The sequence below is a fragment of the Rhagoletis pomonella genome, unplaced genomic scaffold, assembly GCF_013731165.1.
Source record: "Rhagoletis pomonella isolate Grant_MI unplaced genomic scaffold, Rhpom_1.0 Rhpom_scaffold_00012, whole genome shotgun sequence".
In the NCBI taxonomy this organism is placed as follows: Eukaryota; Metazoa; Arthropoda; class Insecta; order Diptera; family Tephritidae; genus Rhagoletis; species Rhagoletis pomonella.
In genome coordinates, this window is record NW_023458566.1 from 13,924,776 (window position 1) to 13,945,686 (window position 20,911).

Sequence of the window (20,911 nt, forward strand, 5' to 3'; positions counted from 1 at the left end):
GAGGAAATAGGGAGTGGAACGAGGATCCACAGCAAATGGAGTAAATCAGGAGCAACAGGAATTTCAATGTAAGACGAATGCACGAACAAGCCTAAACCCGAGCCGAATGCGTTGAGCACTGAATGAGCGTTTTTTTTGTTTGGGAAAAGGAACAGCAAATTCATAGAAAACAGGAGCAAGTACGACAAGTGGTTAACGGTGGCAGCGACCGAGGCAGCGGCAGTGGCAGCGACAGCGACAGCGACAGCGACAGCGGTAGCCTGTCAAGGCGACTGGTGAGAGCCTTTCAACCTGAGCCAACATTTCAAATTCATTTGCACAGTTCGAGTCGAGCCGTTGCGAGGATAAGTCGCTGAACGCGGAAAGTGAACTCAACCAACGCAGCGAACAGTGGAGGCAAACTAAGCTGAACTGAACTGAACTGGACTGTGCCAGGCAGTGTAGCAGCAGCAACAACACTTTATATGTGAGCCAATATTCTGTGCAGTGTACCTGTTAGTGTAGTGTGACTGTATTGGTGTGCTGCCAATGACGGGCGACAGGTGTTGGTGATATGCGATTAACGGGACATATATATATATATATATACAATACATGTTCAGATATAAAATTGTACTTCTTTGAAAGTTTTGTTAGTGTTGGTGCAATGTGTGGGTGTGTATGACTTAAAGGTGTGTAGGTAAGCGAAAGGCTTGCCCGAAGGAGTGCTTTTTAATGTCTATCCATATATATTCTTTTATTAGCGAGTGACTAAGTGTTGTGAGATAATGAACGATAATAAACCGCCTACAGCTATTGAAATTAAGTTGAAGAAACAGTGAAATAAAGTTGCGTATATACATACATACATACGTTTGTAAAAACAGTGAGCAATGCTTATAAGGTTTCTCGTGAACTAAGGTAAAAGTATAAGTTATTGGCTAGGATATGAGAAAAAGAGAAGAAAGAGTTGATGGAAAAATATCCTGGATAAAAATGATGAGTACATTTAAGAATTGTTTTCACCTGAATAATTTTTTTTAGGTACAGAAAATTGTAAAAAAAAACAATTTAAGTATTTGCTTTTTTGCTAAAAACAGAACAATTTTATTGTAGAATATTTTGAAATAACATTGATTTATTCGAAACAGCGATACGAATTACGTTCTCTTTTTCAATAAGTAATAAATTGTAGGTATATGAAAATTAGTTGCAAGTTTCGATATTTGGTGGCTAATCAAAGCCTTTAACAGTCTTCCGCTGTGTTAAAGCAGAGAATAAAAAATTACCGTGTACGAATAAAAGAAATTTCTTTATCTGATCTTTCGATACTCCTTAAAAAAATGTCTTCAAACAAGGCATGCAAATTTCACGCAAAAATGATAAGAAATGTAAAGCTTCCGAGTTATTGTCACGAGTTTTTTTTCCAAATTCTTTGGTTTTTACTTTGACGATTTTTTTGTTTTTTTCTGTGTTTTCTTAAACTATTCGCAATTTTTAGGAACTGGATGTAAGTTATAGTGCTGAATGGCAACCATTCTTCAGCGTTTCAAAATGTTGAAATTTTCTTCCAAGAAAAACCAAATTTCTTAAGATTAGGACGGGCAAAATGTTTTTGGTACACGACTTTAAAGTTCCAGTATTGCTACGCGACTTCAACATTCGACGTTAATAAGCTTTTCAATTCTGGTCACTAACGTTTCTTTTTATTTTTTTGTTCGAATCGAATTTTAATTACACTTGTACATAGTCGTCTCATTAGCAAAATGCTATTTCGTATATTAAACATACCTTACAAAACTTGCAATTAAATTTGCAGGGATCACGAATAATTTTTACGAACTGTTTAAAATTCTATAAAGTACGTAAATAATATCATCGTTAAAAAAAAACTTTGCCCTCATTTCATTACAGTTCAGAGGCCTAAAAAGCTTTTGACTAAAGTGCTAAATTTATCACATTATATCTTCTTCTTCTTATTTGGCGCTTAATATACATTGACTTTTTGGAGAGAATTGAAACACTTCGGCTTTTACGAAATTCTGTCAGTTGTTTATACAAAGTGTTAGCAGGTCCGTCTGCATTTGGCCCCTTTTTTATAATTATTGGTGGTAAAAGTGCTAGGCCTTAAGTACCCAAACTACTTCACTACTTGATATCTAAAACCATCAACAGTGACACACATATGTCCCAATACGCGAAAACTCTTTGTGTGTTGCCAGCAGGTAATTTTTCTTGTGCTTATACACTGCTCTTTTGCTTCCTTCTCTGAGCTGGAAAATTCTGCGATGGTTTTGAATAAGTTTTTTTCTGTTCAATAAATGGTTATAAGTGACCTTTGGGTCAATCTGGATCAGATGGAAAATTTATACTTACGGATTCGTAATCAGCACAAAAAACTCTATCAAAAATAGCTCTAAAATTTAGTGAACCATAAAAAAAATATTGGAAAAAATTTTGTTAAATTAAGTTTTTTCTGTCCAATAAATGACTATAAGTGACCTTTATATCAAGATGCAGTGATCTTATTTGCAGGAACAGTAGTCGAGTGTATTAGCTTTAATTTGAGCTTAAGTGGAAGGTTCTGTCACCTTTTGTTTCTTTGCTAGAGCTTTCCAAATTTGTTAGAGTTTTCAAAAAATACCGTTATATGGGAAGTGTTTTGTTTATATTAACACCTTATACTAATAATCACTAAAGAAGCTTGTGTTCCAAATTTGAAACCTGTAGGCCAATTTTTACTACATATTACCAGCTTTTTCATGATGCCTCCATCGATTTTCCTTCGCCGAGCAAATTTTGAAATTCGACAAATCTCGGCGCAACTCAGCATCATTCGTGAATTGAGCAGCCTTCTGTACCGTACACGTTAAAATCACATTTTTTATGAAGAATGACCATGATAATATATATGTAGTCACAAAAAAGTAAAAGCATAAACGTAAAAGATTTTTGCAATTTGTTTTTCAAAAATTTTGACATCATCTTCAAAATAATTCAGTTTGTGACGTAATTTAATACAACATCACAATGCAAGTTTTATACGCATTTGATTTACTCGTAAATTTTTTATACAATTTAAATTTTTGAAAAAAAATTAACTCATTTAGGCAATGATAAAAAAAAAAATGTTTCACCAAAAATCATAATACGTGAATAAGCTTACTTTTTAGGGATACGAAAAATGGTAGAAAATGTCTTTTCAATGATGTCATAAAAATGTATTTGAAAAGTTCTTGAAAATTACATTAAAAATTGCACTTATTGCGCCGTATGAATAAAAACTAAGCAATTGCTTCGCAGACCTTTTACTTAAATTCATTGGGGTGATAGTTTTTCTTTTGTTAAAAATCCTTTTTTAATAAAAAAAATTTTTCTGAAGAACTGAACTTTTGTATGGTGAAAATGAACAACATCTTCCACAAAAAAAAATAAAAAATAAAATAAAAAAATTGCCAAAAATCAACACAAAGTCCTAGCTACTTCAAACTTGCACTTTATTTTACTAAAATTTAATGGGCTACCAAATTCCATACTCAGAATGTTCCTAAGACATCTAATTAAAAAGTTTAAATTTCTGATGAAATTTTTATCGAATTTTCCTAATTTTTTTTAAAAGTTTGAAATTATGATTTGTATCGAATTTTTTTAATTTTTGTACAAGGCTTGAAATTTTGAGATATATGGTTTTTGTAAGACAAAGAGCTACACTTTGAAAAAAAAAATAAAAAATGAAATAAGCGCATACGAAGTAGCCAAATAATGCTAAAATGTCTCTTTGCTGTTTATATTTGTATGGTTTCGGTTATTTTCCAAGTTCGTTTTTTTGCTGCCGCCTCATAAATTTTTAGTTTTTGCCCTAAAAAAAAGTCCTATAAAAAGACTCAAAATTTTCAAACTCAACCGTGCCGAAATCCATGTTACATTTCACACAATTTTTTTCTCTGAAACAAGTAAACTGATACAAATTTTTACAAAGAATTAAAGGTTCTACAAAAAATTCCTCTAATGGGTTTTCGATAAATTCACTTCTCCGAAACTTTTCAAGAATAAACTGTACATTGCACAGCACAGCTGGTAGGGAAGCGGGCACACACGGCGTATGAGTGTTGGAGTAAAATGTCAAGTCGCGATATGGCAGTTGTGCGATTTTTGTTGGTCCACATTACCTTAAATACATATATATATATATATATGTATGTATTTTATTCCATATGCTCTTGATTTAGTGCTTTATAATTAAATATTTTGTCTGTTTTGAATTTTGGCTGAATTTTGGGTGCTAAATTTCATATATTTCTTTTTATTGCTTGCTCACATGCTAAGTATCTGCTTTCATGCATTCAAGAGCACCTCTGTGTGTCCGATTACTTATATAAATATGAGCAACTAACAAGTTAGTTATGCGCTTCAGTGCACACATATGCACATCACACGACTAAGACAGTGCAAAGTGTATGAACAAACATACATACATACATACATGCTTGCCATTCAAATGCACTCCTCCGTTTACTAATTTACTAATGTCCTTGAAATATATTTTCTGAACTTGACCTCGTTCTTAGCATGCTCAGGTGGCAATGATAAAGCTTAAGTATATTTAGTAGGAACTTTAAATGAGAAATTATTTAAATATGAAAAAGTTTTTTGTTATGGAAAATGCAAAAAAAAAAATATTAAATTGCTTTCTTGCTTATAAAATGCGTACAGTCTAGTAGCCTTGAAGAGCATAAAAACAGCTTTATTCATGCCTTCAAACGATAGCTTCATTTCCACCATTTCCAACGTACGCATTAAAGCAATTCCATAAAGGTTGCATAGTTTATCTAAGCGCTTATTTGTGTAACTTTTTCAGAATTATCTTATTTCACCGAACTCGCAGCTTTAGAACGTGTTCGCTTTAAACATTTTCAAATGCCATCATTTTTTATATTTTTTACTTTGCCTCTTCGCCTCTTTGAACACGGTTTTTTAATTCTACCACAAAATGCACTTAGCGAAGAGCAGCTTAGCAACTTATGCCTCTAAACGCTTATATGTATATTTGTTGTAGATTTTGTGTACATAACGGCTGACCACTCGCAGCTCGCCGCTCGTCTGCTCAATCATTCATGCGCACATTTAAGGTGACAGACGGGTGTATAGGCATCCCCCATCAGCACCAGCACCAACCACCAGCCGCGCCATCAGATCAGTTCGCCGGATTTTTCGGAAAGCCATCCACATTTTAGTAGTGAATTCACCTGAAAAGGCATAAGTAATAAGCGAAGTTAGACGAAAAGAGAATAACTGGCAAGGAAAACAAGCGACGCAAGCGACGGGGGTAGGGCGTGATTAAGTGTGGGGAAAGCTTAGTGTTTGAAATCCCTTCTTCGCCGTAAGGCATTCTTAGGTAGTCACGCGCAAAATTTCTGCTTTGGGTTTCTCTGCCAATATTTTTTTTTTGTTTTTTTTTCGTTTTTTCTTTGCAGCATCAAAAAGGTATGAAATATTTTTCGCTTAGCCTTAAAGTGCCTTTGAGTGATTGAATTTTTTATGCGAGTCTAAGTTGTGCACCGCGATTTGCCAGGCTTGGCAGGTGGGCGTGTGCGGACATTCGTTGGATTAAACAATGGCATGTATTCAGTTGAGTATGGATATACATACATACATATGCACGCTCAAGTTTTGTGTTTAAGTGGAGGCGATGAGAGTGAGTCTTAAAGGTGATGTGCGTTGAAACTTTTCAAGGTGGGAATGTGCTCTTCAAAGTTTGTTTAAATGTTTTCTGTTTTCTTTTATTGCAGCTAAGAAGTGAAAAACTTAAAAAAATAGCTGAGTACTTTAGTGTATAGCAGAAATAAATGACCTATTAAAGATTTTAAGATACTAAAAATAATGAATAAAAATATTGTTGTGGAATATGAAGATATACTAAATACTGTTGATTGTTGTTAAAAGTGAAATTTTTAAAATTACTGTTAGAAATAGAAATAATGGACACATATCGGAAGAGTGATTATTTGTGTGAACGCTGGTCAATAAGAATTTCGAATAAGCATTATCATGAAATGTAATGAAATACATACAAATCACAGCGTAGCAAAACGTAACAACTGAATTGAAATTTGTAAATAATTAATTTAATCGGCAGCTGCAGTTATACCACAAACTATCACTGGCAGCAGAATTCGCAAAATGGTAAGTGTATGCAATATTGATTTTAATGCATTCTGTAATGAATTTGTGCCTAATTCGGTTATGGGGTGTACAGCCTATAAAATACATATTTACATATCTGTATTACTCATACGACCCATTTTGGTAGTTTTTGATAGACACGAATGGCGTTATTTCTTTGATTTCGTTTGTTCTCCTCTGTAAAAGAAGTGAATATATTATAACGATCGTTTTTGTTTTGCGAATGTTTCGTTTTAAAGTCGTAGATACAAATACTGTACTTTTTTATATTGTACGAAGTAAAATTATATAAAAAAAATTTTATTTTAAAATTTCTTTAAAAAACTTGCGTTTTAACTGTATCAATTTCTCCTTGTATTGAAATATTTAACTAATATGATAAAAATTTCCAAACAGTTGGCAACAATTTTCAGAATCATATTTAATTAAATCGTTTTAGTATCACTTTCGATTTACACTCACATTGCAACAACATGCATGACAACTCTCTCAAAAAATATCCTATATTTTAAGTTGTGTGATAGCCAATTTTTGAAATACGCCCAGCCGTTTTAGCGTGAAAGAGCAACAAGAATACTCACACACTCAATCACAAACTTTCACACTTATAATACTCGTTTCATTTCAATAGGAATAAAGGGAAGCATTAAACAAATAAAATTAACCAGAAAACAATTAAGTAATACAAAGATTTTAGAATACAAAAAATTAAGAAAATTACTATAACATTTTACTCGTATTTGGGAAAACATATGTAATATCTCAGTCGGCTTAACCTGAAGCACTTCTAAATAAACGCTTTGGGAAAGCCATTTTCAAAACTAGCTTCAGCTCGAAAGCTGTGCTTCTCCTAAGCAACGGAAGTTACTTAAAGGAAACAATCATAAAAATGTATCAGTGAATGCCTGGGGTAAAGCTTAATTTGTTCAGCGTCATTATTTTTTCATGTAAACGATATCATTTGCCATTAGCTACGCAAAATTTTCGTTGCCAAATTCCCTAAATGAAAAAAAAGTGGGACCTAAAAATATACAAAATGAAAAATAGATAACACTTTCAAAGCGTAATCAGCCAAATCAAAAAAAGGTAGAGGTCGATTTACATGTCTCTTCTGCGCTGGTAATAAAAATTGTATTACCAGTAAAGTCATAAGCTGCTAACAAACTATTGCCCCGTGAAATAAGCAATGCTAGAATTTCTACAATTCTTTATAGTTGAATTGATTGAATATTTTAATTGCATTACAAACGTACCTAGAATCGCGGTGGCAAGAACTGGTAATACAATTTTAGCCGGTTACAAAATCTTCGGTAACGTGCAGAATGGACCTGCTAGTGGATATGCAATTTTTCATTACATGTCAACATGTTACTCATACGCTCTGACAAACATATTAAAAACAATAAAATACATATTTATTTGTCGTAGGAGATGTCCTTAGGTTTGGGAGATTTGTCATTCTACATAAAATTGTGATCACAATAGAAAAATCAATCCATCACAGTCAGTACACTTTTAATGCTTTAATAGACATCGAGGAGCTTGTAGCAACATAACAGCCGAAAGAATCACCAAGTACCCATATGAAGGCGAATTGAATGGTTTCTAAGTAGAATAATAATATGTGTACATTAGGGCGGGTTCTACGTGCAATTCTAAGTAAGTTTGCGAAGAAACCATTGGTCTAAAATCAATTTGAAGTTTGCCAAAGTGCGAAAATACGTTTCTAAGAAAATGTGAAAATTGTCACTGTTACGCCCTCTGATGGAAGTTCTAAGAAAAATGTAAGTGCAGGCATGGATTACTCCAAAAAACGCCTTATATAATATTTTTATACAAAATTAAGGCATTTCTTTACCGCACTACTACTGCAAAATGCTAAGAAACCTATTTCTGCAATTTGGCAAGTCCCAAATTGATTTTAGAAAAGGTACTTGGAACGACACCTTGAATCCTTCTGTGCTATACGCTCATTGTCAAAACAAATCCCCCATATAAACATACCCGCCCTATTTTACATAAACAAATATCAATAAGTTGTTCAGTAAAAATATTTCATTATGTGAGAAGGAGCACTCCACTACTACAATTCAACAGAGCAAGAGCCAGTCGAATTGCGAAATCATATAGACACCAAAAACTACTCGAAAGCAATTGTTGCAAGGCGATTGCAATGAGTCAATATAGCCTATTATACAGGGTTTTCAGTTAAAAGTGGGGACTTAAACAAAATGTTCTCCAGTGATTATGGATGCGGCTATTATACGGCCGAAAATTGCAGGGAATAATTGGATGCACTATGAAAGTTAAAAAGAAATCACGATGCGGAAAATTATCCCTTAGCATCCAACTAAGCTGAGTCTCCCACCCAATCCTCAGACCCGTAGCTATAATATCAAAGACAAGAGAGAAACAGACTGACAAAATCTGTGCGTGTGCCCAGCGAAAGTAAATAAAATCTATAAGAAACTAGGCGAATTCTACCAACTTTCTACTTTTTATTTATCTTATAATTTACGGGTCTTAAATACATTTAAGAGCTTATATTACTGCAAGTTGGTTCTTTAAGGCCTTCCACTTAAAACGAATTTATTTATTTAATACGCTATTCACATGAGGCAATTATCCTGGCAATTTTAGAGGCGATTAATTGAATCAAAAGTGGTAGTTGAAAGGCCGTTTACACCAGGCGATTGTTGCTTTCAACTAAAAGTTGCCTATAAAATCGCCTCATGTGACCACCGTATTATGGAAATTGTTACTCATACGTCCCGTATACCGGAAGAGCACACCACAGCGCGTATGAGTAACTATTTTAAGCTAAAATATTATCTATGGAAAAAAAGCAGGTTTTCTGCCGCCAAATTAAATAATTTTATGGTTATGGCAACACAACAATTTCCTTCTTAACTTCATTTTAATAAAATTTCACACGTCTGTGGTTAAAATGAAAGGAATGCACGCAATAAAACATCACACGCAGGGCATATCAGCGCACACACACACACACATGTGGTTCATGTAGGTGTGGGTATATGCGGAGAACTCATGGCCTTTCAAGTGGTTAAGTTTATAAAAACATGCACACTCAACTTCCTACGCTGGCTGCGAAGTAGGCACATTTTAATTAAATGCTGCTTTTTTTTAAACCGAAAATATTTGAAGTATGTTTTGACGCTACATATGTATGTATATACAAATGTGTCATGTAAAACGAGGAAGTTTGGCGTTAAATGAAACTCAAAGATTCTGACAAAAAATAAGCGATAGGCAAGTGCTCTTCCGTCCCTTTGGAGACGATAGTTTTAAATAAAATACTTTTAAGCCTAAAATAATTTGTAGCTTAAATTTTTTATTACTGTAAAACAATAAAACATTTTTCAAAATGTTGAACCAATAAAAAAAAATTGAAAGAACTTTTAATATTTTTTTTTTTGTAAATTTTACCACTTTTAAATCTTATAATTTACATGTAAAGATTCCTTATATTCTCCACTCAGGAAAAGAAAATTATGGAGGTTTTAATGGTCCTCTGTGCTACTTACACGCACTAAAATCGCAATATCCTGAGCAATATTGAAGTCTCCACTTTTTTAGAGAATGTTGAGCATAGAAAATAGGTAACCGCTACATGTGAATTTTAAAACTTAAAAGTTGCCAAATTAACCAAAAAATCAATCGAAAAAAATTAACTTTTTTTGTGTCAAAATTTCGAAAAATTTTAAATTGTGTATTATGAATTTAAAATAGGCATATTTAGCTCCAATAAGCTGTAGATTTTATTAAAATTCACTTTGTAGTTTCACAGAAATCGATTAAAAAAATTTCACTGGCTTTCAAGGTTTCAAAGAAATCGATAGAGAGCTTGCATATCGCTTGTTTTCTGATGCAGCCTTGCCATTGGGAGAAACAAAAAAAAGCACGTCTTTAGGGCTTTTCACATCTAGCCAAGGAAAGCAGGTAATTTTATGATTAAACTGGCTTGATTGACTGAAAATAAATCGCAAATTTAAATCGAAAATTTAAAGCGCAGGGGCTCATCATTTATGTGTCCTTAAGAAGATGCTGCTGCTTGCAGATTTCACTGCCTACTTTTTCATAAAAATTCAGAGCTTTTCATTCTAAAAATCTCCAGCTACATATCATTTTTACACTAAAGTAAGGCAACTGTTTTAATGAAGAGCAAAAAATATGAGCTCCACAGACAACAAAATTTATGCTTGCTTAATTCCTTGTGAAATTATAAACTATTTGCACACACGCATACATCTATAAACATTCACATAGACAACCATAAATTTCTTCTATCCCACTCATTCAAAGCTATAGCGAAAAAAGTGCTTTTAATGAATTTTTATGAGCTAACTCGGCTTTTTGTTCACAGTTTACCACTTTTTAATTCTACACAAAAAAAAACAATTGTACATACATGGAGAATTTAAATTTTTTTTTCTGTTTTCTTACTTGCTGTCTCTAAACGAGAGTTTTCGCTTTCATTACCGCACAAAAGTATGCAACAAATAAACCGACACAATTCACATAAGAAATGGCAAAAAAAGTTGAAACAACAAATGTGCAAATGTGTGTGAAATGATATGAAATGAAAATGGAAATGAGAATGCCATCATTGGTAATTTTCCCAGTGGGACTGCGAGTGCGGATGCATTTTTTTTTGTTGCTTGTGTTTTGTAGAACTAACTGTGTTTTTGCAACAAGTCAGTGTGTGTATATTTGTATGTTTTTTCGAATGAGTGTATATATGGATGTATAGAACCAAAAGTGGCCTTTCGTCATACCCTGCAGGAATTAATAACACTTTGTTACAAAATAACAAAAAAAACAAATTGCACGAACTTTTTAGTGACTGTTTTCAAAATTTTTCTAACACCCTCAAATTCTCAACTTTTTCTTAAGTAAAACATTTCCGCATGACTTTCGGCTATAAATCATTTTCAGGTCGGTTATTTTTTAACCAATTTTAAGTTTTTATATGGCCTTAGAAAGAAGAATTTTTCCATATTTTAAAGAAATTAGAAGTTTTGTGAGCACATTGTAAATAGGAAGAAGTTTTTTTGGAATAAATCTGAAATTTAGACCACTTTTTATAATTTTTCCACTTCTAAAACACTTTTCGCCAAAATTTCAAGGAATTAGTCTCTTTTAGTCATTACTGAATGATGTTTAATTCTGAGTAAAACTAGGTAATATTCATTAAAATCAGTAATAAAATAATGAAGTTATGACAATTTTATAGGGACAAATTCAAATTTTTCCATGCGTACTATTGAAATCTCAAAGTGAATCCAATTCAACTGGTTCAAATTTTCAGTGAAAGTAAATGGAAGTAATTTTGGAAGAAATTTTTAGAAAATGCATATTTTCCAAAATTGTCTCTTGATTTATATAAATGATGCCTATTTACCCGGAACTAAATGTTCCTTTTTGAAGCAAAAACTAAAAGAGACTATTTTCTGTTGAAATTTTGGCATAAAATATTATAGAATTGGAAAAAAATAATAAAAAATGGAGTAAATTTCAGATTTATTCCAATTTTTTCGCTTTCATTGCCGCGTTGATATTTTTGTACACCAATTCATACCTACTAGCTTATGGAGCCACTGATTAAAAATCTTTTGCTGGGTTTCAAAAATCAAATATGGGACGATTTTAAAAACCATTTTTTGAATTCACTCGAAACGTGCTACTCGGGGGTATTTGGGGTTGCTGATTATGAATTCGATCATGAATTTCTAAAATTTAAAATTACGTAAGAATTTGAAAATTTGTTGTATGAATTTGCTCGAAACTTCTTAATCGGATGTGTTTGGTAGTACTTAGAACTTATTTTTACTGCAATTTTGAAATCCAATATACTATAAATGAAAAGAATGAGAATTAATAATTTTTAAGATGTAGCGATTGAACGTCCCAATTTTAACTAAGTACTATTTTGAAAAAAAAAAACAAAAATTAGATTAAAACAAAACCTACATTGCTGGATACGTTTCTAGCGAACTCTGAAATTTTAAGGAGTTTATGGTACGTTCAGTACCGTGGGAGAGACCTTCTTACTTAACATTCCTAAAAAATTATATTCGGTCCTAGTACCAATTTTAAAACTTTTATTTTTAGTATGCCTTCCCGGTAGATTATCCATTCAGACCACTTTTTACACATACGTTTTAATTTTTTTCAGTACTCGTTTAATTCAATACTACATTTCACTAAGTAATAGGTTGCGCTGTACTTGGTTAGGCTACCGAGTAACTGTATGGCTTCACAAAGGCCATTAAGTGTTTTAACGTTACCAGGCAAACTAACGGAGTAACTTTTTGTCGCCACTTTTGACATACCTCCATATTGGGTGCAATCCTGGCGGCCTTGCATTGCAGGTTATACTTTTCTGCCTGCTTGTCGAACCTAAGTCGAACAGTTTTCAGTGAAATAGGCCTCTCTTCTGTTGGTGCGGCTGCTACAAGAGCGCCTTTCAGGACGAATATATCTGCCTTTTGATTACCAATTACGCCATTGTGCCATCGGTACCCAGTACGCAAAAAGCTGCTGTGAAAACAAACACGCTTAGAAAATGATGTAGTCGTATGTATTTACGCCTAAAAATGGGCAGCTAAAGAGGAGTGAGCAGTACGCGATCTTGACCCAAAATTTCCGCTTCGTAAGCCTTAAAAGTTTTTTACTCCATTCGAAAGATAAATATTTGTATATCGATATGTGTTTACTGAACCAATTTGAAGGGCAGCTGTCCAAAAGCAGACAGCACGTTGTAAAAGGAATACCCATATCACTCTTGCCAGGACAAGCGCGCATTCCATGTTCTATCAAATTATCAATAATGCAGTTTCATGAAAAGCGTTACGTTACATAAATATATTAGTCTGACAAGAAAGTATGCGAAGCGAAATGAGCGAGAAATTAGGTGTTCCCTGGCAAATATTGATTGCACCTGCAATGACCTAAATTATTTATTGATGCTAGGCAAAACAGCTAGCAATATTGATCTATTTAGGCACAATCACACCATTGCTTAGCCAAGTGAATACCTCTTTGTTAAGGGTAGAATATGCTTGGAAAAGTAAGTCGAAATTTTCTAGCTCTTCGACTCAACTTTCATGCACTCGTAGGAATTTTCCCTGTATTTATGTACTAAAGAGGTCGGTGTTTTCCAGTCGTGTCTCTATATGCGAGTATCTTCAAACCATCCTGATTTAAGTTACCCAGGCAGCGGCTTTCTAGAAATTTTAAGAATTTTGGGCAGACTACGGGGCATTCGCACATTAATTGCTGAATAGGGTAAGCATCTATCTGTCGCTATAGCTTCTACATAAGTCATTTCGGTTTGGGAGCCTTCCGAAATTCCGTGCTCTTCATTTAACCAGCAGTGAGAGCTTTGTCCGCATGCACTTTAAAGTAGTCTGTGTGTCTTAACACGCCTCTCCGAATACCATAACAGGTACTTTCCGACCATACTCATCTAACATCTCTATTCCGGGAATACCAATATGTCTTGGGATCCAACTGCCGAATGGATGGCAGAGATCGCCATAGTCGTTACCTTGATTTTAGCTTGGCTATTCACAACAGATCCGTGGTTCTGTATGTCGATCATGACTTACCAGCTTCACTAGGATGCCAACTGCATGGAGCTAAGTCCATAATACACTTCATCGAAGCCTCTCTAAGGTACAGTTATTGAGAAGCGACACCACATCCAGTTCACGTTTGAATTTTTAAGCTTCAAGCCAATTCGATTTCCTGCAACACATTTTCCCCATTTATGCAGAGCAGCATTTCCTTGTCATTGCTGTGCTTTTCAAGCGCTTTGTGGGAACCATTTTTTTTTTTATCCACTTCAGCACATTTGTATCCATGCGTCACACCCGAGAGTTTATGTGTGAATGAGTTGTCTTTGTTTTTGTTAATATGCCACAGCAACTGGTGGTCTGCCTGCATTTACAATAGTGTACCGTCACCGCTGTAGTTGTCACCCTTGAGTCACACTAGAACAAAAAATAAAAACGAAAAACAACAAAACCGCTATCAGTGGCACAACAGGGCGTATGAGCGTTATTGTTTCGCTCTACTTCAACCAGTTTTGTGGCATTTTTTTTTTTTTCTGGTTATTGTAATGTGAGTGTGTACGCTGTTTAGTTGTGAAAGTCGGCAGCGAAATGGTGGCAACAGCGGCTTGAGGCGCATTCACGCTACATAGTAGCTGTGTTAGTTAAATTGCAGAGCTGTAAAATAAAAACGCGCTGAGAATCAAGACACAGTAACAGCAGTTACTGCGTAGGAAAAAAGGGAAATTCGAGTAAAGTAGGGTTTTATTCGTTGCAAGTACATAGTTGTAGGTATGTACATGAATATATGTGCGGGTGTGTTGAATATACGAGTTTGTATCTGCAATTTTTATGTTTAAGAATGAGTGAAATTCTTCGGTTTTCTTGCTTTTGATTAAAGTTGATTTTTTGCACTTTTGCTTGCTGGTGGCCTTCGCCTTTCGTTAGGTTTTCCTCTCGAACTGCCTACTTTGGGATTAGCTGAGTGAAATTTCTAGGCATATTTCTTCCTGTGCAAGTAATGCTGTGCAAAAGTTTAGCTAACTTTATGTTTATCGCAATTCTGCTTGGCAAATTTGACATTTCCAGACAGCAATTAGGTAATTTTTCGAATACTGCAAATCAAGCGAAGCAGATAAAGTTTTATACGCATTGTTCAAAAGAGTGAAAATAACGAAGGGCGGCGTGATTAAATCGCAACTAAACTCGCATCTGTGGAAAGGGAAAAAATTGTAAACTTTTTATTTTAAGTTATTTAAAAACCGTTCAACCATTGTGAGTAAAAGGATCTTAAATTCCTAATAAACCAATAAAATAAAAAGCAAAAGCTACAAAAATTTTTCTGGTAAAGACCATTAAGATTTGCGTTTAAAAATAGTACGGAATCAAAAATTAAAGAGCAAAAAATGTAGAAGACCGAGTTGCTTCTTTGTTGGAAAAAAGTTAATTGCTTGGTGACCTTCAAGGTTTTTGGAGGCGCTCCAAGATTTTCTCGTGGTTGTTTCTTAATAGTTCAGGATTTTATTGAGACTTTTCCGATTTCTTCCTATTTAATTTTTCAGCATATTTTGTACTTTTCGGTATTTTTCTTGACCTTTTTGGGCTTGTGTTTGGGATTTTCCGGACCTTTCGACAATTTTTGGGAATATTTCTGACACGTTCTGGTCCAAATCAACCTAATCTTAAATTTTAAATTTCTTAAATAATGCAGTCCCAATTTATCGCTTGCTTTATTCTCTGCTCAAAATATATCGGAAAAATTTTGTCTTTTAGTTTAACCTTAAAAAGTAAAACAAAAACCAAAATTGTCGAAAAGTTTGTTTGTTTTTTATAAAATGGTTATATGAATAATATTATACATTTTATACATTAGGGTGGTCCCTAAGGATATCAGCATACAATTTTTTTATGGGGCACCACATTATTTTGTTCTACGTACAAAATGAAGAAATTCACGAAGATTTCAAAATATTTTAAATTTTTTATGTGCCCCTGAAAGGGTTAAAAAAAATAAATAAATTAAAAAATCTCGAAAATTCGAAAAAATTTTTACTAGAATTCTGATAAATTTGACTTATTAGTAAAACTTATTCATATATATTTATTAACTCTGAAGTTATAACTGGTCAAGATCAAAATTTTGTGGAATGTTTGCGATAATTTTTTGTTTTCAAACCCTGCAGGCGACCCCAATTTTTTTTTTTTTAATTTAGAAATTTTTTTTGGATGTTTTTATTTAGTACGTACAAAATTTAGATGTTTATATTTTTGAGAACCATCCTGGTATATATGTATACTCGGTACGGCTACAGCCGGTATACTACATTTTTATAGACATCCTCCGATGCGGCCAACTCTAGCGTGCATTTAGTGTAGATATTTTTGTACCCCCGACGCTGGCACAGCAACAGCCGCACTTATCGTTAATATGCAAATGTGACCAAGCGTTGGGCAACTCATTTCCGGCACAAAATCAAAGTGGGCCAGTTATTTGGCCATTTCGCCATTATAAGTGTGCCGGGGGAGCGTATGCGATAGAGGAAAACCAAACAAAATGTGTGCCACATAAGTTTTTGTTATAATTTCCGGTTGGCGTTTTATGGTCAAATAAAAGCATATAAGTATTTTTTTTGTGTTAATTTTCGAATCATAAATCTACATGATTTATGTGAACTGGCGAAACAAATTTGTGGACGTAAAGTGCAAGCAATTACATATTCATAATTGGGCATAATAGAGTAGCAACCGAGTAGGGGCCGAAAAAAAACGTTAACATGTTTACGTTAGAGTGCATCACATTTTCAAAAAAAAAAAAACAATTTACTGTTTTTCTATCAAAAATATAAAACTTATTATATTTTAAGAGATTCGTCAAAATATTGCGGAAAAATATTAAGGTTTACATGAGCTGGACCTGTTTGAAATAGCCTTCAAAAATCAGGTTTTTAAAAATAAAATTATTTTTTTCTAAAAAGTCACCTAAGATTTTAAAATAGTTTAAGCTTTAAAGGTCTGCATTAAAAGTTTTAAAAGGTTTTCAATGGAATCAAAATAATGCGTTTTTTGCGTATTTTCAAATCGGTCCAGTTTGTGCAAATCTTAATAATTTTTTCGAAATATTTTGGCGGAAGTCTTAAACTATAATAAATTTTATAAATCCGGTGGAAAAACATTTTTTTGGTTACGCACCCTAATGTACATGTATGTATGTAGGTTTTAACTTTTCAACGTACACAACGTACACAGATTTATGAACATTTATTTTGAATGCACAGCCTTCACTTTTCCCATTTTCATGTTAAACAAGTAAATAAATATACGATTGTTTATGTAATTTAAATCTGCTAAAATTTTGTGATTTTCTTGAAAATGGCTTAGGAGACATAGGATGTATAAAATACTTACATACACTTACATACATATATTATGATTTTCTCCGAATTTTACATTTATGACATTTGTTCATTTAAATAAAATAAATATTTACTTTTAATTGGTCGTTTTGTGAAAAGACAAGCTCGGTACAGCTTACGATAGGAAAAGCGGCACCATATTGTGCAACAACACACACACACTTACATACGCATAAAAGTGATTTGCTGAAGGGAATTCGAAAATTTATTTCTTAAGCAAACTTTATGTATTTGCAAAGGAATGAAGGACGCCGCGTTCCTTAGCCGCTCGATATGGTAATTTCACTCCAGCTCACTTTGACGTACCAGCTAACTTTGTTCGCTGCCATTGGGACTGTTGTCAATTGAGTTGTTGCGCCTCGTACGCGGATGGTTGAGTAATTGAAGACAATTGGTTGTTAAATAAATTCCCATAGACATTGGTGGGAGGGGAGGCGAGGTCAAGTACTTGTCTTCAATATATCTAATGTTTCCTTTTTCAATACGCGAGTGATCAAATTATAGACAAATTGAGTGTAGATTTATATACATATAAGCATTTGATGTGCTGAGTATTGTATTACATCTTTTGCTATTTCTTGTAAGGACACCACTGCGTATGAGCGACATTTGGCTTTTACTACCCGAGTGGCCCGAGTGTGCCATAAATGTATGTACATATACATGTATAAGTATGAACTATGTTTGTATGTGCTGATAGTTAAAGTCAGCAGCTTATAATGCTTTCATATTATTTCATATTTGTGAACTCCTTTGTACATACATCAGTACATATGTATGTATGTATGTGTACTGCCAAGCCCATTTATTTCCGTGTTTATGCTTTCTGTTAGCATTTTTATGTGCACCTCCGTTAACATTTTATTGGCCACCATAACTTTATGATCTCATTAATTTAAATGAGTACCCTTGTTTTGTAAAATATCGCCAGAGCAGCTGCATACTCAGCTGGCTGACTCTGAAATCTGAAGCCTGATATAACTTTAAGTATTTAGTAGATTAACAAAATATTTTGATTGCTCAGCAAAAGGGTTTGTGTTTGGCGAGTGGGACACTAATTTATATTTCTTTTTTTCACTAGCAAAATGTGGCGCTCTATTTTAGGCGCTGATATCGGAAGCTCTTTACAACGCCGTGCAAGTAATACGGATTTAAAAGACAGCGTCTTCAACAGTTCTAGGAAACAACTTTTCATTTAAAACCGTTCAAAATTCTATTTTCATCCACATTTTATTTTATTTATTTATTCATTTACAGTCTACAAAGTCAAATGCTTCTTACAGACTAATTAATTAATTAAATTAATATTTGCGAAGATACTCGTATTTATGTCAATTATGCTACCAGCTTCGCCGTCATGTCATATACATATATACATATATCTCAGCCTGGAATACGTTGCAGTACTTCCACCTTTAGGTAAGGGACCGTAAACAACCGTTATTTATCAAGATTTTTCAGATCACTGCAAAATCGTAATTTTTTCGGTTTTTAATTTTTCGATCAAGTATAATCGTGAAATTTGAATTTTTATTTTTTCGGTAAAATTTTATCGTTATTTTGTAATTTTTATTTTTTTTCGATAAAAATAATAGGTTATTTTGTATTTTTGTTTTCTTCAATCCTTTGTAACTCATTAATGATCTAAAAGATTTAATCTGAAAATAACGGTTAAAATATGACCGTAAAAATAAAATTCAGAAAAAACGATTGAAAATTGATCGAAAAAATAAAAATAATAAAACAACGATTAAATTTGATTGGAAAACTAGAAATCCAATTTTAACGGCATTATGATCTTTAAATAAAGATCTTTGCTTTAGATCTCTCAAAAAGACAGTTTCTGAAACACAAACGCCAGATCCAATATACATTTAGGTGCCCTGTCTGAAGATGGGATTATTGTTACCGTTTAATACGATATTAAACTTCTGAAAAGGGAAAAGGGATTTTGAGGTTGCGCTCGAAGTCAACTGCCGTGATTGGTGCTCCAACCCGACCCTACATAGAATGTAAGCATAAACTCTGCAACAAAGTCTAACTACCGCTGTGTATACCGAAGGTATATATTATAAGTGGTTGTAGCCCCCAGACCCGTCCAATTCGGATCTTGATTTTTTTTGCGATTTTCTGCTGTTTATGGGCTTTCTTCAGTATTTATAACAACCCCTAAACATTTCTCATTCGGTTACGAGGAGTATTGTAATATCACTCTACTCAAATTCTCTCTTTACAGTTACGCAGTGAAAAGGCTAGGCCAATTCTGAGTAAAAGCACTTACCTAAAAAAAGCCCTTGCTTAAAATAAGAAATAAGGTAAATATAATTTCGACCAGAGATATACATAATATAATCAAAGTTTAATAGAAGTTACATAGCCACATTTGCATGCAATTTCGGCAAAAACAAGTAGATGTAAGTTCGCAGAACACTTAAAAATGTCAGAGCACTTAAAAACCACCGGCTCTCAATAACAAAAGCTTTCTTAAATTTCCTTTACTATGAGCTAGACTGATATTTTGATTCTCAAGTACGAGTAAAATACTCATTCAAAATGAAAGCTAAAACTCAGTCTCTAAAGAAAATTGAAATTCCAAACATTTCTTAGTCGCATTTATTTTCTTAACTTTGCATTAGAAGAGGATATACATACATATACTCTACTCGGAAATACTGTAACTGACTGATGGAGAAGTTTGAAGAGTAAATTTAAATGCGTAATTTCTTACCAATTATTTTCAGACCATCCGTAGAAGTGTTACAGCAGGAAATATGAAACTTTAATTTGTTATTTTAACCTCGTTTGCTAGCTCTTCTACTCACAACTGTGACAACAACAACAGCGACAATAACAAACTATGTACATACCTCGTTTAGCACAAATTGTATGCATAGCAAACGGAAAATATTTCTGCTCATTAATATCCGCTTTGAAGTTGTCAACAATATTGGTACGCTGATAGAATGCAGAAAAAGAGAAAAACAAAATAAAAAAAAAAAACAGAAAAAAAAGAAAAGGAAAGTAGTTTCAACGCAAAATAAATACAAAGTGGCCGCAGGACATATCAAAATGCAAGGAGTGAGACTGACGGCGCTTCACGCTGGCGAGCTTGTTATGTTGATTGATAAGAATCTAAATTGAAATGTCATAATACAAAAAAGGCAGATATAAACACACAGAAACGTATTTAAGGAGGATAAAGAAAAAGAAAAACGAATGACGAAAATAAAACATTGTTGCAAGGCTAAAAGAAGAAAATGAAGACGGCAACAATAAATGCTAATATGTACGTTCTTACAGTGTCAACAAAAAAAAAAAAAAAAAAAAAATAAAAAAATTGTGTCAACATGCAAAAGGAGGCTCTTATTTGTGGGGGGAAAGCGAAGCTAATGGTAAGCGGATACAAGCAAAGAAAACGAGCGGCAGAAGACAAATAACAACCAAAGCAAAAAAGCGGCCAACAGGTAGTAGAGCCAACGAAAAGACGTACCAACAGCGTACTGGCACAAAAGTTAAAAAGTAGTAAATGACAACGGTGGAAAGGGAATGGGTAGAAATGTAGCAGAGCAGTTAAACAATAGGGAGCCGCTATATACGACTACAAACATCCACTTATGTATATACATACATAATTTAGCGCTACGATAAATGCCTTGCCCGTAACTTAGCATAAGGCGAGAAGGCGAGCAGGCCAGTCAAACAAACCAACGGCTGAGTAAATAGCCTCGAGGTCTGCTGGCTTTTCAGTAGCCTGTTGGGGGG

At 33.7% G+C, this 20,911-nt stretch overlaps 1 long non-coding RNA gene across 1 annotated transcript; it reads left to right on the top strand.

The window, feature by feature from the left end:
• The first annotated feature begins 334 nt into the window (after positions 1-334).
• On the top strand, positions 335-6,070 carry LOC118747898. Its single transcript, XR_004993994.1, has 3 exons — positions 335-654; positions 744-900; positions 5,769-6,070. It is a non-coding gene; the product is annotated as an uncharacterized LOC118747898 (long non-coding RNA).
• Positions 6,071-20,911: the final 14,841 nt, after the last annotated feature.